Genomic DNA, 21,465 nt, shown 5'->3' with positions numbered 1-21,465 from the left:
GTGGAGAAAGGGGAACCCTCCTACACTGTTGGTGGGAATGCAAGCTGGTGCAACCACTCTGGAAAACAGCATGGAGGTTCCTCAAAATGTTGAAAATAGAACTACCCTATGACCCAGCAATTGCACTGCTGGGTATTTACCCTAAAGATACAAACGTAGTGATCCGAAGGGGCACGTGCACCCGAATGTTTATAGCAGCAATGTCTACAATAGCCAAACTATGGAAAGAACCTAGATGTCCATCAACAGACGAATGGATAAAGAAGATGTGGTATATATATACAATGGAATACTATGCAGCCATCAAAAGAAATGAAATCTTGCCATTTGCGACAATGTGGATGGAACTAGAGGGTATCATGCTTAGCGAAATAAGTCAATCAGAGAAAGACAACTATCATATGATCTCCCTGATATGAGGGAGAGGAGATGCAACATGGGGGGTTAATGTGGTAGGAGAAGAGTAAATGAAACAAGTTGGGATTGGGAGGGAGACAAACCATAAGTGACTCTTAATCTCACAAAACAAACTGAGGGTTGCTGGGCAGAGGGGGGTTGGGGGGGCGGGTTATGGACATTGGGTAGGGTATGTGCTATGGTGAGTGCTGTGAAGTTTGTAAACGTGGAGATTCACAGACCTGTACCCCTGGGGGAAAAAAAAGATATATATATATGTTTATAAAAAATAAAATTATAAAAAAAATAAATAAATAAAATTATAAAAAAAAAAAGGACTCAACTTTCCTAAGATAAATGGGGATTAAAAGCTGGTTTACCTATAGGGGTAGCATTGATTGGGGAAATGGGATTACCTTGAAGTTTAACTCTATATGAATATTAGAAAATAAAAATAAAAAAAATAAACTATACTAAACTAAACTAAAATTTAAAAAAATATATTGGAAACATAGAAATGCAAAAGAATAACATAGGTGTATGTATCAAAAAGTTCAGGTTAGAAGGTTATTATGGAATTGGAGGTACTGGACATCTCACTGTGATGGCAAATAGGTTAAAAAATTATCTATATAAAATTTAAAAAAATGAACCAGAATAGTGGGAATGAGTTAAAAATAAAAGTTGTCCTATGAAGTAGTAGTGGTTGTTCTCTTGTAGTCTTTTTTTTTTTTTTCTTTCCTGGTTGGCTCCCAGCCTCTCACAGGAGCCGGACCCCACGCATTCTTGGGCGCGCTGGTGGCTCAGGGACCAAGACCTGGTTTCTCCGCTGCACTCTCTCTGGCTCAGTGCCAGGGGAGGCTGTCCTGGGTCTGGGGACTTAAGCCCCTGTCCCTAGCCACCCCGATTCCCACAATTCCACCCCCCACCCCCGGCGATCCTTTGCTCTCTTTGAGTGCTTTCAACCAGTCTCTAAGTTAATGCTGGTCCCCAGATGCAGGGCACTCTCGTATTAGGGGTATTACTTTCCAATCAGTCACCTCTGGTGGCTCCCTCCCCCTTCTGTTTATCTTCCAATATCAGTTCCACATTCCCACTCCACTTTACCTACCCACTGGCGTCTTCTGCCCCTGTAGAGATCCAGACATGTATAATTCTGATCTCAGGCTGATTTCATGGGTGATCGGAGTTCTTTGGTAGGTAATCAGCTCACTTTAGGGTACAGGTTGAAAAGGCGCCTCCTCCTACTTCCCCACCACCTTGTCTCCCTCCTGAAACTTTCTTCTTTAATTTATTTTTTTTTAAATTTCTTTTCAGTGGTCCAGAATTCATTGTCAATGCACCATACCCAGTGCTCCATGCAATATGTACCCTCCATAATACCCACCACCTGGCTCAAGCAAACTCCCACCAGCCTCCCCTCCAAAACCCTCAGTTTTCTTCTCAGAGTCCACAGTCTCTCATGACTTTTCTCCCCCTCCAATTTCCCACAACTCACTTTCCTCTCCATCTCCCCATGTCCTCCATGTTATTTCTTATGCTCCACAAATAAGCAAAACCATATGATAATTGACTCTCTCTGCTTGACTTATTTCACTCAGCATAATCTCTTCTGGTCCCATCCATGTTGATACAAAAGTTGGGTATTCATCCTTTCTGATGGAGACATAATACTCCATAGTATATATGGACCACATCTTCTTTATCCATTCATCCATTGAAGGGTATCTTTGTTCTTTCCACAGTTTGACGACTGTGGCCATTGCTGCTATGAACATTGGGGTACAGATGGCCCTTCTTTTCATTACATCTGTATCTTTGGGGTAAATACCAAATAGCGCAATTGCAAGGTCATAGGGGAGTTCTATTTTTAATTTCTTAAGGAATCTGCACACTGTTCTCCAAAGTGGCTGCACCAAGTTGCATTCCCACCAACAGTGTAAGAGGGTTCCTCTTTCTCCGTACCCTTTCCAAAACTTGTTGTTTCCTGTTTTGTTCATTTTGGCCATTCTACCAGGTGTAAGGTGGTATCTCAATGTGGTTTTGATTTGAATCTCCCTGATGGCTAATAGTGATGGACATTTTTTCATGTGTCTGTTAGCCATTTGTATGTCTTCTTTGGAGAAGTGTCTCTTCGTGTCTTCTGAGCATTTATTGAGGTGATTATCTGTTTTGGGGGGGGTTGAGTTTGAGGAGTTCTTTATATCTTTATATCAGCCCTTTATGTGTAGTGTCATTTGCGAATATCTTCTCCATTCCATGGGTTACCTCTTTGTTTTGTTGACTGTTTCCTTTGCTGAGCAGAAGCTTTTGATTTTGATGAAGTCCTACAAGTTCATTTTCATTTTTGTTTCCTTTGCCTTTGGAGACGTGTCTTGAAATAAATTGTTGTGGCCGATGTCGAACACTGAACCCCAGTTCTAAACTAACACTCACACTTGGGTGTTGAGATGAAGGTGTATTCTGGGAAACTGTGTTTGGCACCATGACCTCTGCCCCTACAATGATGCAGTTCTGCCAAGCCTCTTCCCATTCTCCCACTTTTCCATCTTCTTTTCTCCCATCTGGTTGAGGAGGTGAAGGAGCTGTGTGGTGGACTGGAATGAGAAAATGAAGATATTTACATGGCAACCACCTTTGGGGACTTCATGAAGTATTAGTGAGAAAGCTATAAGGGGATGACAAAGACGCTTTATTTATTTATTTATTTATTTTGAGAGAGATTGAGTGTGAGCAGGGGTGAAGAGAGACAGAAGGAGTGAGAAAGAAATAATCTTAAGCAGGCTTCACACCCAGCATGGGGTCAATCTCATGACCCTGAGATCATGACCTGAGCTGAAATTAAGAGTTGGATGCTTAACTAAGCCACCCAGAGGCCCTGAGACTAAGGTATTAAGAAGAGCCTTTTACAGTGTACTTCTCATCCTCCTTCTCCTTTGGTGGTTTTTCCCAATAGTGGCCTCATCTCTGCTGGGGCTCAAGCCCCTGCCAGATCACCCTGTCAGGACTCTAGTTCCTCTGGGGGACTCTAGACCCTAATTCTGGTACCACCACTTCCTTGTCCTTCTCGTCTAGTAATGGCTGGGACTTCAAGCTGTTGTCAGTCTCTGGGTCAATCTCTGGGTTGACTCCTGACCTCAGCTCTTTCATCACCTGTGCAACCAGTTGCCTGCATTAAATTCCTTTTGCTGCAGTGCCAAAAGAAGGAGTGGAAGAGAGGGAGAGAAGGAGGTAGAGGGGAGAAAGAGAGAGAGAGAATGGGGATTTGGGAATATTTTTCTAATAAGCAAAACAAGTGATCCTGTATATTTGACTTGTATATATGGAAAGGCAATGATGTAATTGCATATTTACATACGTATATATATTTCAGATTTTATTTGAGAGAAAAAGTGAGAGAGAATGAGCTGGGAGAACGGCAGAGAGAGAGGGAAAAGCAGACTCTCCACTGAGCAAGGAGCCTGATGAGGGGCTCAGTCCCAGGATGCTGGGATCATGACCTGAGCTGAAGGCAGATGTTTGACTGACTGAGCCACCCAGGACCCCCAAAAACTTATTTTTAAAACAAATCCTTGAAAAATCATCCTGAGGTATTTTGGTAGAGTACCAGCTCCCTTAGGACTTGGAATTGGGATAGTTTGTTTGGAACAAAAGATGAAGAGAGTGTCCATCCTGGCCAACCAGGTTTGCCTTGAGATTGTGGACAGATGACTAATGAACAAATTGCAGGAAAGGAATGACATCCCAGAGGATGCCATTCAGTGAGATTTCAGGTCTATAGGGAAGTGAGCAGTGGAGTTGGCATCATGTCTGGTGAGTCACAAGTGTCTGTCTACCAGCTGGCACTTCCTACGTGTGGAAGCCAGGCAACCAGCCTGAGGTCAGGGGATTGGGGTTGTAGCCCAAGCAGTCTGTCCTCAGATTCTGTGCCATCTCTTCTTATCACTCAGCTGCCACCTCTGTGCACATAATAGCTCGCTGGGCCAAGGAAGGCGGTAGGACCAGATTCAGCAAAAGAGACTTGAAAAACTGAGGAGCCTTGAGCCCTGGCCCCTTTGGCACTGTGTGTATGTGTGTGTGTGTGTGTGTGTGGTATGTGCACAAGTGGTTATTCTTTGTGAGAGTTTCCTGTGTCTCTGTGGGTTTGTATCCATCACTGACGCACCTTGTGAAGAGTCCACGCTGCAGCTAACACCTGCAAAAACTCCCTTTCCAGGTGGAAAAGGCAGTGAACAAGCTGACCCTCCGAATGCCCCACCAGCTCTTCATTGGGGGCATGTTTGTGGATGCCGAAGGTGCCAAGACCTATGAGACCATCAACCCGACAGACGGAAGTGTGAGCACAGACCTAGCATGCCCTCCTACCTTTTCTCCTCCCTACTCACCCCATGGCCTCTTCTCCCATCTACTCCCCCACCTGGCATCTGGGGATTCTGGCCTGGGGGCGGGCCTCTGCTTGGATGCAAAAGGGTTGCAGTCATTTTTCCAGTCTCCCTACAGGAATGGCCCAGAGGGGAGAACTGGCAAGGAGTCAGGAGGATTCTGAAAGTCTGGAGCCTGCTTCAGAGAATGGAACAGAGTTAAACTCTGCCCCCTGCCCCAAAGAGGAAATAAAGCCATTCCCTTCTCTTCCATACAATAGCCGTAGCATGGCCCCTACCTTCTTGAATATCTGTACACCTCACTGTTGGGAAATTCTTCCTTGAATATCGTGTGTTTGTCAGACTGTCTTGACCGTGATCCTCTTATGTCATGACCCAGTACACACATATTGTATTCTTTTACACATACACCTACCTGAAACAACACTTACTCCGACATGTTCATACTGATAGTTTTCCATTCTGCCCCACCCTATAGCATCTCTCAGGGCCTGCAGAAAACAGCACACTCAAAGTGGGTCATTTGAGGGGAGTTTAAAGAAAGTGGGGGACAAAGGAGTCGAAAGGGTATGGGGACACATGAAAGGGGATGCAGTGCTCTCAGGCAGAAATTGGGAGCTGTTACCACCTGAAGGCCTGTTTTGAGAATCCCAGAAGGGAGGTTGTGTGGGCAGGACTGCCTGGGTGCTAGGGCCTTGGGCAGGGAGGGTGCAGCCTACCTGTGGTGACCAGCAAGGAGCTAGCCTCGCTCCTCTCACTTCTGTCTCTTCCTGGGTTTCCCTTCGGCCAAGCCCAGGTGGAAGGAGGTGTGAGAGCCTGCCCTGTAGTGCATGTGGGCACTGTCAGGACACAGAGCAAGGATGGGGACAGGAATGGTTCTGCCACAGTCAGTGTCTAGACTAAAGAAATAAACCTTCCACCTCAGACTCACTGAATTAATGGGTTCTATTCTTGGCTTGAAAACACTAAGCTGATCCTCAGCCTTGTAGCTGGAGCCTGAGTCTGTTGCCCTGTTTGGGCTCAGTGGCAAAGCAAAGAAGGATCCTGGTGTGTGGAAACACAGTAGGTCTCTCTGAAGGCCCTTGCCTTTCCTCCCGTTGGCCGACCATGCCCTCTGAGCCCTCCCAGGTGGCCAGGGGAGTGGGTGGTGTGGGGCTTCTTTGTACATGGATTCCAGGGAAGACCTCACAACTCCACTCCACCACAGGTCATCTGCCAGGTGTCCCTGGCTCAGGTCAGTGATGTTGATAAGGCAGTGGCTGCTGCTAAGGATGCCTTTGAGAATGGATTGTGGGGGAAGATCAATGCACGGGACCGGGGCCAGCTCCTGTACAGGTGAGCCCACAACCTCCTGTCAGCCCTGGACCTTCAGCTTGCGTTGGGGCTGCAAGCTTGGGTCCTGCCAGGAGGAGGTGGGGTATCGGACACATTTGTGCAACCAAGGCCTGAGGTTGAGGAAAGGCTCTAGAGGAAGTGGCTTGAGAGTCAGGAGGGATTTTGCCAGACACAAGTAGCCCTGAGGAGAAAGGTGTCCTCAGTGGAGGGGACAGTGTATTAGAAGATGGGAGGGTACAAAAGTGAAGGTACTGATCAGATCGGAAGAGCAGACTGGCAAAGCTAACAGATGGTCCTGGGCAGACTCAGGACAGCATTTACCTGGAGTGGCCTGGACCAGAGGCAGGATCAGGCCACTTCATGCAGAAGACAGCAAAGGAAGGATGGGGTCTGTTCTGTCTGCGGTCACCTGCCCAGCTCCACACTAACTGCCGGAATCACACACTTCTCTGTCTTGTTGTTGTTGTTTTTTTTTTCTTAAACCATGGCAGAAGGGATTCTTTCCCCTTAGTCCCATCAGAGATCTTAGGGAAGGACTTCAGGTTGCTCCAGCATGTGAGAATGGGGTGGGAATAAGGCCTGGAGAAGAGATACTGCTCCCCTACAACCCAGTGGTCCCAATGGGGAAGAGCAGCCACCCCCAAGGAAGTGGGGTAATGTTTCCAGAAGGGGTCTGCTGGGCAGATGAATTAAGCAATGTTGAAAAGACTGGTGAGCAAGCTGGTTTCAGGAACCTGGCTTTTGTGCTCCAGGTCCTGGGGAAGTTGTCAGGCATACAGCCTGGTCATGATGTGGTCCAAATGTGCTTGTCATCTGGTGGGAGAGAGAACCTGTCTTGGCCTTGCAGTCAGAATGCCATTTTCTTTCCTGTTCCGGAGGACAGACCCACCAGGACGGCCCCCAGCACAGGGGACTAGAAAGGGGGGCCTGTATGGTTTCAAAATGGAACAGAGATTGTGGGGTTTAGGGAAGTGCGCCCAGCCTCCCATAACTCAAGTTTGTTTCAAGACTCCTTGAAGAGTCCATCAATTTTAGGAAGCCACTGGCTTCCTAGAGCCCCTAGATTAGGCAGAACCAAAATGTGCAAGCTCAGGCTTATGGTGCTGAGCCTTCTGGCCCTGAAGTGGGGACCCCCATGTCAGAATGTGCTGGCCCAGAAGTTTTTTCCTTGAGGTTCTCTGCTGCCATCTAGTGGCATATGTCATAATAGCACCACTGGCCACACCACAGTGAGGAATTGTTGGTTCCTGCACAACTGTAAAGAGAGTCCTGGACTGCTTGGACACACGTCTTGAGGCCAGACCTGAGAGCTCCTAATAACCTGGTCCCTGCCTCATGTAGTCTGCCAGTCCCCATGGTGGCGGTGTGCCCATTGCTGGCCCCGGAGGGGGCAGCCCCTCGTTTAATGAGGAGAATAGAACCATGGGTAAATACTATGGAATACACAATGCATTGTAGGGGTAAGTCGGGAAGAAAGAACCAGAAAGAAGTGTTACAGAAAGTCACCAGGCAGCCCCCAAGAACCACTGAGGGACAAGATCGAGCTTCTCAGGAACCTGGAGAGCCAGTATCCCAGCTACCAGAGTGGGACCACCAAGAACTGGTAGGAGAGTCTGTGGGAAGCTGTCACCTTGTGTTTAGACACCCACTTAAGTCAACAGCCAAGAATGTGGTGGTGGCCCACACTGCTGTTAGGGAGCCAGGGGTGCCAGGCAGGCTCAGCCTGGCACCCCACCCTTGCCCTTCCTTACAGCCATCCTGCAGACCTGTGGGTTGATGGAGATTGCTTCCCCTGCTTTCCCCACTGGCACTTTCTGGAGACAGGACTCTGGGAGGTAGAGCAGCAGCTTAACAAAGTGGACAATAGAACAGTCCCACTCAGCTGCCCTTGAAGAGCCTCCCAAATGGTATGCTAGGGTGCTAGTCATGCTAGGGGCTTATGACATGGCCACATCACATGCGTGTGACATTGTCTGGCAGAGTTGGAGGGGTTTGGGGCTGATAAAGGGAAAATATATGACCATGAGAAGTAGTAATATGCAACAGACTTCATGAGGTGGTGCCCCCATAGTGGGAGGCCCTTCAGAGATTGTAGTGGGGGGCCCCTACCCAGAATGGGAAGGGTGCAAGGGAACTCTTGGGGTTCAGAAGATCCAGGAGGGGGCTCCCATGTTCTGGCACTGTTGCTCTGTAGCAGAACAGGAGTATCTGGGTCAGAGGGCTGGGAAGGGCAGCAGTTACAACTGTGTGGTCCATCTCACCAATGATAACAGCTGTCAAGTAAGGTTCCTGGAGGATACAAAGCAACAAGGCTCCAAATGGCTCAAAGTCTGCTTGTTTGGACTATTTTTAAAATAACTGGATACATAAATGTGTATGCAGCAAGCGTCTGAGCTGACAAGTCTCACGCTGCGATGAGGATGTGAACAACCTAGGGGCCAATACACAGAGGCCATCTTTGGCTTATTTGTAATATAGATTTATACCTTAGGCACATCTGTTTTTCTAGTTGATGAAACCCTAGTCCTTGAAATGCCACAACATGGTGTTTTCCTTATCTGGTCTAGAATAGTTCCCAAAGAGTGATTTACACCTTTGTTTTTCTTAACTAGAGAATTACCTGGGTATATACCGTCTCTGAGGTAACAGTGTGGCTCTGCCACTAGATCGCTCATGTCTGTTTGGTCCAGTTTCACTCACCAGCCTTGTGCCGCATGCTGACTGTGTGCCTGGTGGGTGTGGGAGGCCCAGGATGGAGCAGGAGACCAAATACTGTCCCAGCCCTCAGGGGAAGGCAAATAGTACCAGAATACTTGTCTAAGTGGGTATCTATAATAGGTGAGGTTTGAAGAAAGATGGAGGAAAGTGCTAGGAGGACACTGCAGGGAGGTAAGATTGATGTGGGGTGAAGGTTGGCTTCCCTGAGAGTGTGAGTGTGTACTTGGGGGTTTAAGACATGCCACAGCTATGTGTGGAGAGGAGCAGCTCAGCAGGCTTTGGTCCCAGACTCGTCTCTGGGCCAGTGCTCCCCCGTGTACAAGATAGAGACCTGCTCTAGATCTGTGGTCTCCACCTTCCCCTGTCTACCCTGCCACCTGGGCATGCTGCTTTCTGAGCTCCCTTACATCAGGGAAGGGGGGAGAGTCCTAATTCCCAGGCTACCCATAGCAGCATACCCACCAGAAGCATGGGAGGGCAGCTGGCTGTCAGAGTGCTCCCACTTAAGAAGGTCTGTGTAGATGCACCTTTCCTTACATTTCTCCCATCATAGCCCCCACCCCTCCCTCCCCACAGATGCCATCCTTGGGGGCATACTCCACCAGATTGGCTGGTGCTTGAAGCCAGACATGCTTTCCCCTGGTCAAGGCTGTCCGGAGACAGACAGGGTGGACTTTTGGAATGGTGACCTCCTTATTAGAGAGGCAGAGACTGTTTTGCAAGATCATTTGTAAGCACCATTATGAAGTAGTTAATCCATCAATAGGAATCAATTTTAGGAAGGAAGAAAGGAAAAGAGAGGAGATAGAGACAGAAGGACACCATTCTCACACTCATCCCGCAGAGGAAACCTTACTGTCCCATCTCACAGATGGGGAAACTGAGGTCAGCACGTCGGAGTGTGGCAGAGCTGGGAGTGCAGGGCAGAACCCCTGACTCACTGAAGAAGGGCCTTGAAAGAAGAGGCCAGGCAGCTCCAGGCCTGAACCCATCTCCCTCCTCTCTGCACCCCACCCCTTGGCCAGGTTGGCAGACCTCATGGAACAGCATCAGGAGGAGCTGGCCACTATTGAGGCTCTGGGTGCAGGTGCTGTCTACACATTGGCCCTGAAGACCCATGTGGGCATGTTTATCCACACCTTCCGCTACTTTGCTGGCTGGTGCGACAAGATTCAGATGAGGCTGAGGCTCCTGCCCACCAAGTGAGTTCACAGAGGCAGGCTGGGCCCAGCAGGAAACTCTGAGGGCCGTGCATTAGCCTGCCTGTGGCATAACAAACAACCAAAACTTATTGGCTTAAAACAACCCCATTGATCAGCTCCCATTTCCTCCAGTGGGCAGTCCAGGCAGGCTGGGCTGGCTGGGTTCCATGTGGGGGTTTCCCAAGGACAGTGTCAAGGGGTGGCCAGGCTGGGTTTTGGCTGGAGGCTCTGGGGAGACCCTGCCTGCAGGCCCATTCAGATGTTGGAGAAATGTTGGCAGAGTTCAGCTCCTGTTGATGGAGCACTGAGGCCTAGGTCCTTCCTGGCTGCTGGCAGGGGCTGCTGTCAGCCACTGCAGGCCTTGCTCTGGCCCTTGTCCCAGTCCTCCATCCCCTTGCTGTTTTCAGGCTTGGCATCCATCTGCCACGAACTGGAGAAAACTGCCTTTGTGGGGGCTCCTGAGGTGGTGCTGGGGACACCTGCATCATCTCTTCCTAAGGTCAACTGTGCCATTCTGCATCTTTGCAAAAGGAGTAGCTCACCATCTCCCAGATCCCAGGGATCAGAGTGGGACCGTGGGGCCCATTTTCAGAGATTTGCCCACCACAGGCAGTGATAGGACACTTACCACCGAGGGGTTCATGGGTCTGTGACAGATTTAGGGTTCAAGCCTTGTGTCCTCTCCATGGGGTGAAGGGTGCAGGTGTGATGGAAGGCCCACCTTCTGCTCCTCCTGCTGCTGCATCACTTCTGGCTCTAGCTGCCCCCACCTGGGGCCTCCTGGGCTAGCACACCCTCCAGAGGCAACTTGGCCTCTCACTCTCCTTTTCTCTGCCCCAGTGTCAAAGCCAGAGATCTTACCTGTACCAGGACCATCTTCCCATCTGAGAACTCTGCCAGGCTCTGTGCAGCAGGCACCTGGCACCTGTTGGCTGCCTACTCCACCTGTGTCTGGAGTTCTCAGATGCCCCTGTCATACATAATCTGGAAGGTTTGGGTCTCTTACCTGTCTGGCTCATGGGGGGCTTCAGGACACAGACAAAACTCTTGAATTCTGAGGAAACAATGGAGCTCCCTCCCAGTGACCACCTCCCCCCCCCCGCCGGCCAATCCGTGCTTCTTCCCGGACTCCACCATCCCTATCAACCATGCCAGACCAAACCGCAACATGACCTTGACCAGGAAGGAGCCTATTGTGTGAGTCACAGCACAGGGTGAAGATTCTTCATACAATGGGTGCTTTTCATATGGTATGTTGTGTGGGCACTCATCCCCTTTCTGCATATCTCTCCCATGTCTACTTATTCGATAGTCACTACATGCCAGGCAGTTCAGGTGCTGGAGATACAGTGATGATCAGAGCCGATGAGAATGCCTATCCTCAGGGGACTTACATTCTAGCAAATGAAACAGCTTTCATTCCCAAAGTACCTGCTCTGTGCCAGACACTGTTGTAATGACTTTATAAGTATAATTTTACTTAATCCCCTCAATAACCCTCTAGTAGTCAAGCTCATAGAGGGTGCACCTGAAAAAATTTTTCTGGAAAGATCATAATGATGGGGGCACCTGGGTGGCTCAGTGGGTTAAAGCCTCTGCCTTTCGCTCAGGTCATGATCTCAAGGTCCTGGGATCGAGCCCCACATCAGGTTCTCTGCTCAGCAGGGAACCTGCTTCCTCCTCTCTCTCTGCCTGCCTCTCTGCCTACTTGTGATCTTTGTCTTTCAAAAAATAAATAAATAAAATCTTAAAAGAAAAAAAAAGATCATAATGATGAATGTGTATAATCAGTGGCTTTCTTATACACTAACAATGAAAATACAGAAAGGGAAATTAGAGAATCGATTCCATTTACTCTAGCACCAAGAACCATAAGATACCTGGGAATAAACTTAACCAAAGAGGTAAAGGATCTGTACTCGAGGAGCTACAGAACACTCATGAAAGAAACTGAAGAAGACACAAAAAGATGGAAGACCATTCCATACTCTTGGATCGGAAGAATAAACATTGTTAAAATGTCTATACTGCCTAGAGCAATCTATACTTTTAATGCCATTCCGATCAAAATACCACCGGTATTTTTCAAAGAGCTGGAGCAAATAATCCAGAAATTTGTATGGAATCAGAAGGGATCCCGAAATGTTGAAAAACAAAAATAAAACTGGGGGCATCACGTTACCTGATTTCAAGCTTTACTACAAAGCTGTGATCACCAAGACAGCATGGCACTGGCATAAAAACAGACACATAGACCAGTGGAACAGAGTAGAGAGCCCAGATATGGACCCTCAACTCTACGGTCAGTTAATCTTCGACAAAACAGGAAAAAATATACAGTGGAAAAAAGATAGCCTCTTCAATAAATGGTGCTGGGAAAACTGGGCAGCTATATGTAGAAGAATGAAACTCGACCATTCTCTTACACTGTACACAAAGATAAACTCAAAATGGATAAAAGACCTCAATGTGAGACAGGAATCCATCAGAATCCTAGAGGAGAACATAGGCAGTAACCTCTTTGATATCAGCCACAGCAACTTCTTTCAAGATATGTCTCCAAAGGCAAAGGAAAAAAAAAGTGAAAATGAACTTTTGGGACTTCATCAAGATCAAAAGCTTCTGCACAGCAAAGGAAACCCTCAACAAAACAAAGAGGCAACCCACGGAATGGGAGAAGATATTTGCAAATGACAGTACAGACAAAAGATTGATATCCAGGATCATAAAGAACTCCTCAAACTCAACACACACAAAACAGATAATCATATCAAAAAATGGGCAGAAGATATGAACAGACACTTTTCCAATGAAGACATACAAATGGCTATCAGACACATGAAAAAATGTTCATCATCACTAGCCATCAGGGAGATTCAAATTAAAACCACATTGAGATATCACCTTACACCAGTTAGAATGGCCAAAATTAGCAAGACAGGAAACAACATGTGTTGGAGAGGATGTGGAGAAAGGGGAACCCTCTTACACTGTTGGTGGGAATGCAAGTTGGTGCAGCCACTTTGGAGAACAGTGTGGAGATTCCTCAAGAAATTAAAAATAGAGCTTCCCTATGACCCTGCAATTGCACTACTGGGTATTTACCCCAAAGATACAGATGTGGTGAAAAGAAGGGCCATCTGTACCCCAATGTTTATAGCAGCAATGGCCATGGTTGCCAAACTGTGGAAAGAACCAAGATGCCCTTCAATGGACGAATGGATAAGGAAGATGTGGTCCATATACACTATGGAGTATTATGCCTCCATCAGAAAGGATGAATACTCAACTTTTGTAGCAACATGGACGGGACTGGAAGAGATTATGCTAGTGAAATAAGTCAAGCAGAGAGAGTCAATTATCATATGGTTTCACTTATTTGTGGAACATACCAAATAGCATGGAGGACAAGGGGAGTTAGGAGAAGGCAGTTGGGGGAAATTGGAAGGGGAGGTGAACAATGAGAGACTATGGACTCTGAAAAACAATCTGAAGGGTGTGAAGAGGTGGGGGGGGTGGGAGGTTGGGGGAACCAGGTGGTGGGTATTAGAGAGGGCATGGACTGCATGGAGCACTGGGTGTGGTACCAAAACGATGAATACTGTTATGCTGAAAATAAATTTTAAAAAATGATTTAAAAAAAACCAAAACAAACAAACAAACAAACAAACAAACAAAAAAAAAACTAAGAATACACAGAACCAAGGAACAGGAACAAAATAATAGAGAAATAGTCAAAGGATAGGAACTGGCACTCCAAGGGGGAAAGACAAGTGTCCACTGCACACAGAACAGACTAGGAATGGGAGAAATGATCTACACCCAACAGTGAGGCCCAATAGCCTAGGGAGAGAGAAGCCCCCTCACCCTCACACTGCCTTAGGGCAGCGGAGGGGCTCCACCCTTGTGAAAGGCAGCTTGGTATTCACTGTTCAGTCCCCAGATGAACCCCTGCCAGAAGGCATGGCTGTGGTGGCTCACTGACATAGGCGCACTGGGAGACCAGCCTGAGAGCTCTCCCAGCAGCTCTGCTGGGGCAATGTGAGCAGAACCCAGCACAGCCCCTGCTGAGCTCTGGGCATCCTTACCGGTCATGGTGTGCAGCTCTGTGAAGGTGTGGGGCAGAGCTAGGGGGACCCCAAGGAGCAGGCCTGAGAGAAACTTGTGTGAGGAAAGCACACTGAGGAATGTCCTCTAAAATCATCTAAAATGGGTCAGAGCCCCAGTGTGGTCATCACCCAGCAGGCCTTCCCATATGCTCTGTGCCCCCAAAAGGTGGGGACACCAGGGACCTCACATCCCCATGGACAGTGGTCAGAGCCACTCAGCTTCCTGGAGAACGTGGGAGTGCTTCAGGAGAAGGGGTTCAAATGTCATTTGGATCAACAGTAATGAGCACAGATGGACACACCATGTCCTGAAGGACAGGCCTGCTGGTGAGGGAGGCTCCTGTCAGGATAGTGGGCTGTGGACACCGTAAACCATCTCCTGTAGTCCACAGAGAGGGGCAAGGCTAGGGGGAGATGGCACGGACTCCAGGGCAGGGGTGCCCAGCCAGCCTTTTCCCCAGAGGGCACGAGATGGAGGGAGTGCTCCAGGACAGCCCCCCACAACAAAGAGCTCCCCAGCCAAGATGTCAGAGTGCTGAGCGAGAGCCCTGCAGGTCCAGAGTACTTAGAGCCCCTTTCTCTGGAGCAGGCTATGAGAGGGGCTGGGCTGGGATACCAGGGCCCAGGTGAACACTGGCTGCCAGACACATGAGTCTGTAAGGTCACTGATCTTCCAGGCACCTCTCAGGGAGTCTTTCCTGTCAGACTGAGGAGGATGCTAATGCTGAGCCTCCCAGTGAGATGGGGGAGCGGGAGTTTTTCCCTATATCAGCAGGTGTATGAGTTTGCTAGGGCCGTTGTAACAAAGTACCAAAACCAGGTGGCTCAAACAGCACACATTTACTGTCTTGGCATTCTGGAGCTGGAAGTTCTAGATACAGGTGTCAGAAGGTTGGTTTCTTCTGAGGGTGTGAGGGAGGATCTGTTCTAGCCCTCTCCCCTAGCTTCTGGGCTTTATCGGCAATCTTTGGTGTCTCTCTATCTCTGCCCTCATGTTCACATTGTGTTTCCCTCCTGCTTGTCTAACTCTTCACATGGCCTTGTTTTTATAAAGGCACCAGTCATTTTGGGTTAAGTACCCACCCTATTCGAGTAAGACCTCATCTTAACTAATTACATCTGGAACAACCCTAATTCCTGGAGTTAGGATTTCAACACGTGAATTTTGGGGAGTACAGATCAGCCATGACAGTGAGACTTCCCTGACATCTTTTTTACTTTGGAGCCTTCACAACCCTAATGACCTCACCCCCTTCCCTGGGAACACTCACTGTGCTTCCTCTGCTGTCTCACCCTGCTGGGTGTACTGGGGGTAGGAGCGGTTCTCCTAAACCCTCAGTGCACCCCATTGCTCCTAGGATGGTGTGCAGGCCCCATTGGCCCTGCCCTCAGCATTTGTCCACACTCTTCCCCTTGGCTGGGCTTAGCTAAGAAGTCATCTTTTTGGGAAACGTTCTGCTGGTGATGATGATCATGAATATGATGATGAAGAAACAAGTCACGTAGCCTGTGTGGAGCTCTTGTGTGGACGGGCAGTAATTGTCTGATACTGATGAAGATAGTGCCCGCATCTTACAGGAGTTAGGGGGAAGCAGGGCCACATGCCTGCTAGGACCACACATGTCATCATTAGGCCCCCCAAGACTGTGGGGCCTCCCCTTGATGGGGACACTGCTTGTACTGATGGTACCATGTCTTAATGCACGGCAGGCAAGTCTTATCAGGCCTCCCAGGCTGACTGCTTCCTTCTCTCCTTGGGACTCGCCCCTGGCCTCAAGCCTAGGAAGACCCTCACCCGCTTCCTCCTGGCCCACTGTGTGATCCTATGCCTCTCCCATACCCTCTCAGACTGCCTGTGTGATCCTTGGTCTTCTCCCAGGCCCTTCCTGCTATCACCTCCCCCATTGCCTGGTGTCACACCCTACTCAGCTGTCCCTAGGCAGGTCTCACAGCTCCCATCAGAAATTTCCCTGCCATCATGCCCTGCTGGGAAGAGGGGCTACTGCCAGATTGAACATACTGCCCTGTCAGGGACTGGTAAGCCAGGCATGAGCTATCTCTCAGGGGACCTTTGGCTCCATATCAGGAAGCCTGGTGTGCAGGAGTGGAGTGGAGTGGAGTGGGGCAGAGTGGGGTGGAATGTTGTGGATTGGAGTGAGCAGAGTGGAGCCAAGTGGGTGTCAGGCTTGGGTAAGAGGACACCACTGGCAGGTGCACTCTGGCCCCCAGGCTGTGTGGAGAGACGGAGTCCCGCTTCTTTTGTATGGCAGGGTCTGTGGCATCGTCATCCCCTGGAAATACCCCTGATGATGCTCTCCTGAAAGACGGCTGCCTGCCTGGCTTCTGGGAACACAGTGGTGGTCAAGTCTGCCCAGGTGGGTGTGGGCATGTTCCAGAGAGGGCCTGTGTGCTGTAGAGGGTGTTGAAAGCACCCTGTAAAGGAGACAGGTGCCCACCCAGGACTGGTTTCTCCTCAAGGGTGAAGAGTACTGGCCTTCTATGGGTCCCATTCAGTCAGAGGTGGCATGCAGCAGGGACCAGTGGGGGCTGTAGGCAGTCTCTTCTTTCAGCGGTAGGGTGACAGAGTCAGGTTAACCGACCCTGTACCTATAGCTGCTTGGTGAGCAGTCAGGGATTTCTCCACAGGTGCCAGCACTCTGGGTTTGGGGGAGCAGAAACCCTGTTTGGTAACACTTGTCCAGACCTCATGCTCTGAGACTAAAGCCCAGCCCCTCACAGAGAAGCTATAGAGGTAGGACCTTCGGGTCACTCAGTCTGGAAGGGCCTGAGCAGGGTCCCCCCGGGATGAGGACACTCTCTGAATGAGCCTCAGCTGCAGTAACAGCCCCTCCCCTGCCTGCCCCCAGTGGTGTTAGGACCTGAAGGCAAGATTCTCCATCATGGGGCTCTAGACAGTGTGCCCCAGAGGTCTCTTGCTCCCCTGGCTGCTTTGGGGCAATTTGGCTCCAAAAGTATTATAATTTAAAAACCAGCAATAATGTGCAACCACTCTGGAAAACAGCATGGAGGTTCCTCAAAATGTTGAAAATAGAACTACCCTATGACCCAGCAATTGCACTACTGGGTATTTACCCTAAAGATACAAAAGTAGTGATCTGAAGGGGCACGTGCACCCCAATGTTTATAGCAGCAATGTCCACAATAGCCAAACTATGGAAAGAACCTAGATGTCCATCAACAGATGAATGGATAAAGAAGATGTGGTATATATACACAATGGAATACTATGCAGCCATCAAAAGAAATGAAATCTTGCCATTTGCGACGACTTGGATGGAACTAGAGGGTATCATGCTTAGTGAAATAAGTCAATCGGAGAAAGACAACTATCATATGATCTCCCTGATATGAGCAAGTGGAGATGCAACATGGGGGGTTAAGGGGGTAGGAGAAGAATAAATGAAACAAGATGGGATTGGGAAGGAGACAAACCATAAGTGACTCTTAATCTCACAAAACAAACTGAGGGTTGCTGCGGGGAGGGGGGGTGCGAGAAGGGGGGTGGGGTTATGGACATTGGGGAGGGTATGTGCTATGGTGAGTGTTGTGAAGTGTGTAAACCTGGCGATTCACAGACCTGTATCCCTGGGGATAAAAATATATTATGTGTTTACAAAAAATTTAAAAAAATAAATTTAAAAAAATGATAACATCTTGAAAGAAGTTGCTGTGGCTGATATCGAAGAGATTACTGCCTATGTTCTCCTCTAGGATTCTGATGGATTCCTGTCTCACGTTGAGGTCTTTTATCCATTTTGAGTTTATCTTTGTGTATGGTGTAAGAGAATGGTCGAGTTTCATTCTTCTACATATAGCTGCCCAGTTTTCCCAGCACCATTTACTGAAGAGACTTTTTTCCACCGTATATTTTTTCCTGTTTTGTCGAAGATTAACTGACCATAGAGTTGAGGGTCCATATCTGTGGAAAGAACCAAGATGCCCTTCAACGGACGAATGGATAAGGAAGATGTGGTCCATATACACTATGGAGTATTATGCCTCCATCAGAAAGGATGAATACCCAACTTTTGTAGCAACATGGACGGGACTGGAAGAGATTATGCTGAGTGAAATAAGTCAAGCAGAGAGTCAATTATCATATGGTTTCACTTATTTGTGGAACATACCAAATAGCATGGAGGACATGGGGAGTTAGGAGAAGGCAGTTGGGGGAATTTGGAAGGGGAGGTGAACCATGAGAGACTATGGACTCTGAAAAACAATCTGAAGGGTTTGAAGAGGTGGGGGGGTGGGAGGTTGGGGGAACCAGGTGGTGGGTGTTAGAGAGGGCACGGACTGCATGGAGCACTGGGTCTGGTACAAAAACAATGAATACTGTTATGTTGAAAATAAATTTTAAAAAATGATTAAATAAAAAATGATAACTAAAAAAACCCCAGCAATAACAATAAATAAATAAATAATAAAATAAATTAAAAAGCCAGCAATAACAACAGTTGACATTTACAGTATTCACACTGAGTCAGGAACTCCTAAAGCATTTTAATATACAACAAATTATACTAAAATTTTGCATGTATTTGCTTATTGAGCATCACAGCAACCCTCTGAGTTGACCCATAACTCTCTTGTTAGCATGGGGGTGCTGCCCACAGATCCAGGCAATTGTCCCTGGAAGAGTCCCCGACAGGCCTGTGCTCTCCCAGGGCCAGCACCCCACAAATGTGGTGATTCTGAGGCTCACTGGTAGGTAGGGCACAAGCCAACCTTTACAAGGAATATAACCTGGGCCCAAAGAGGAATGGCTGCTGGCAGGCCAAGAGGAGAGGAATGGCCTCCAGTAGTGAGGAGGTAATCAGAATCTGGCACTGAGGTGCATCCAGGCTGTCCTGGGACTCCCCACTGCCCGAGTGAAAGGGGTATGAATGTTTAGGAAGAGCCCAGGCCTAGCCACAGGGCTGGAGCCTGCCAGGAGAAGACACTAAAAGGTACATGAGGAAGCAGGCCTTACTCCCAGCTTTCCACTGGAGCCTATGGTGGCGCTTACCTCGAGGGTCTTCCTGCCATGACTGCTTCTCCCTGCTTGCTATCTAGGCTGCTGGGAGAGGATGGAAGAACCTCACTTCCCAATTCCTCCTGACCCAGTCTTCTTTCCTGTCTCCTCAGGTGACACCACTCACAGCCTTGAAGTTTGCAGAGTTGACCTTAAAGGCTGGCATTCCAAAGTGTGTGGTCAACATTCTCCTGAAATCTGGTAAAGGATGTGGACATGGGCATCTGGGGGTGCCAGGGCTCCAGGGAGTTGGAGATGCCCTTGGTCAGAACAGGGCTTGCTGCATCATGCTCTAGTGAGGAAGAGCAACCAGGGAAACAGGGATCCAGTGGGCATGGCCAGCCTGATGAGGAGACGCCCTCTCCTGTGATGGAAGAAACACACACCTGGAAGTTTCTTCAAATGCTTCCCCAAATATTTTCCTTTTTTTTTTTTTTGTATGTCTATATGTGCTCTGACATAAAGTACATAACTTGGGAATTATCTGCCCTTGGAAGTTTGAGGGAATTTATCTAGGCTTGGGGCATCTGGGGAGGTATTACATGAATTGCTTTTTTAGTTTCTTCTGTGGTTAGTAGTCTAGTTTATTGGAAAAATTGTCTCTTCTTGCACACATTTTAAAATATATTGACCTAGAGTTGTATTAACAATGTCTTATAAGTAATTCTTTTTTTTTTATTTTCAGCATAACAGTATTCATTGTTTTTGTACCACACCCAGTGCTCCATGCAATACGTGCCCTCTCTAATACCCACCACCTGGTTCCCCCAACCTCCCACCCCCCCACCTCTTCAAACCCTTCAGATTGTTTTTCAGAGTCCATAGTCTCTCATTGTTCACCTCCCCTTCCAAATTCCCCCAACTGCCTTCTCCTAACTCCCCATGTCCTCCATGCTATTTGTTATGCTCCACAAATAAGTGAAACCATACAATAATTGACTCTCTCTGCTTGACTTATTTCACTCAGCATAATCTCTGCCAGTCCCGTCCATGTTGCTACAAAAGTTGGGTATTCATCCTTTCTGATGGAGGCATAATACTCCATAGTGTATATGGACCACATCTTCCTTATCCATTCATCCATTGAAGGGCATCTTGGTTCTTTCCACAGTTTGGCAACCACGGCCATTGCTACTATAAACATTGGGGTACAGATGGCCCTTCTTTTCACTACATCTGTATCTTTGGGGTAAATACCCAGTAGTGCAATTGCAGGGTCATAGGGAAGTTCTATTTTTAATTTCTTGAGGAATCTCCACACTGTTCTCCAAAGTGGCTGCACCAACTTGCATTCCCACCAACAGTGGAAGAGGGTTCCCCTTTCTCCACATCCCCTGCAACACATGTTGTTTCCTGTCTTGCTAATTTTGGCCATTCTAACTGGTGTAAGGTGATATCTCAATGTGGTTTTAATTTGAATCTCCCTGATGACTAGTGATGATGAACATTTTTTCATGTGTCTGATAGCCATCTGTATGTCTTCATTGGAGAAGTGTCCGTTCATATCTTCTGCCCACTTTTTGACATGATTGTCTGTTTTGTGTGTGTTGAGTTTGAGGAGTTCTTTATAGATCCTGGATATCAACCTTTTGTCTGTACTGTCATTTGCAAATAACTTCTCCCATTCCGTGGGTTGCTTCTTTGTTTTGTTGACGGTTTCCTTTGCTGTGCAGAAGTTTTGATCTTGATGAAGTCCCAAAAGTTCATTTTGGGCTTTTGTTTCTTTTGCCTTTGGAGACATATCTTGAAAGAAGTTGCTGTGGCTGATATCAAAGAGATTACTACCTATGTTCTCCTCTAGGATTCTGATGGATTCCTGTCTCACGTTGAGGTCTTTTATACATTTTGAGTTTATCTTTGTGTACAGTGTAAGAGAATGGTCAAGTTTCATTCTTCTACATATAGCTGCCCAGTTTTCCCAGCACCATTTATTGAAGAGACTGTCTTTTTTCCACCGTATATTTTTTCCTGTTTTGTCGAAGATTAACTGACCGTAGAGTTGAGGGTCCATATCTGGGCTCTCTACTCTGTTCCACTGGTCTATGTGTCTGTTTTTATGCCAGTGCCATGCTGTCTTGGTGATCACAGCTTTGTAGTAAAGCTTGAAATCAGGTAACGTGATGCCCCCAGTTTTATTTTTGTTTTTCAACATTTCGGGATCCCTTCTGATTCCATACAAATTTCTGGATTATTTGCTCCAGCTCTTTGAAAAATACCGGTGGTATTTTGATCGGAATGGCATTAAAAGTATAGATTGCTCTAGGCAGTATAGACATTTTAACAATGTT

The 21,465-nt window shown here is 47.7% G+C and overlaps 1 pseudogene; it reads left to right on the top strand.

Moving 5' to 3' along the window:
- The window catches only part of LOC116862246, a 56,295-nt pseudogene extending 36,822 nt beyond the window's left edge, over positions 1-19,473 (top strand).
- Positions 19,474-21,465: the final 1,992 nt, after the last annotated feature.

The sequence above is a fragment of the Lontra canadensis genome, unplaced genomic scaffold (genome assembly GCF_010015895.1).
Source record: "Lontra canadensis isolate GAN:19392208 unplaced genomic scaffold, GSC_riverotter_1.0 scaffold229, whole genome shotgun sequence".
NCBI classification, from domain to species: domain Eukaryota; kingdom Metazoa; phylum Chordata; class Mammalia; order Carnivora; family Mustelidae; genus Lontra; species Lontra canadensis.
Note: the sequence above shows the minus strand (reverse complement) of the source record. Positions and strands in the feature narration are given on the sequence as shown.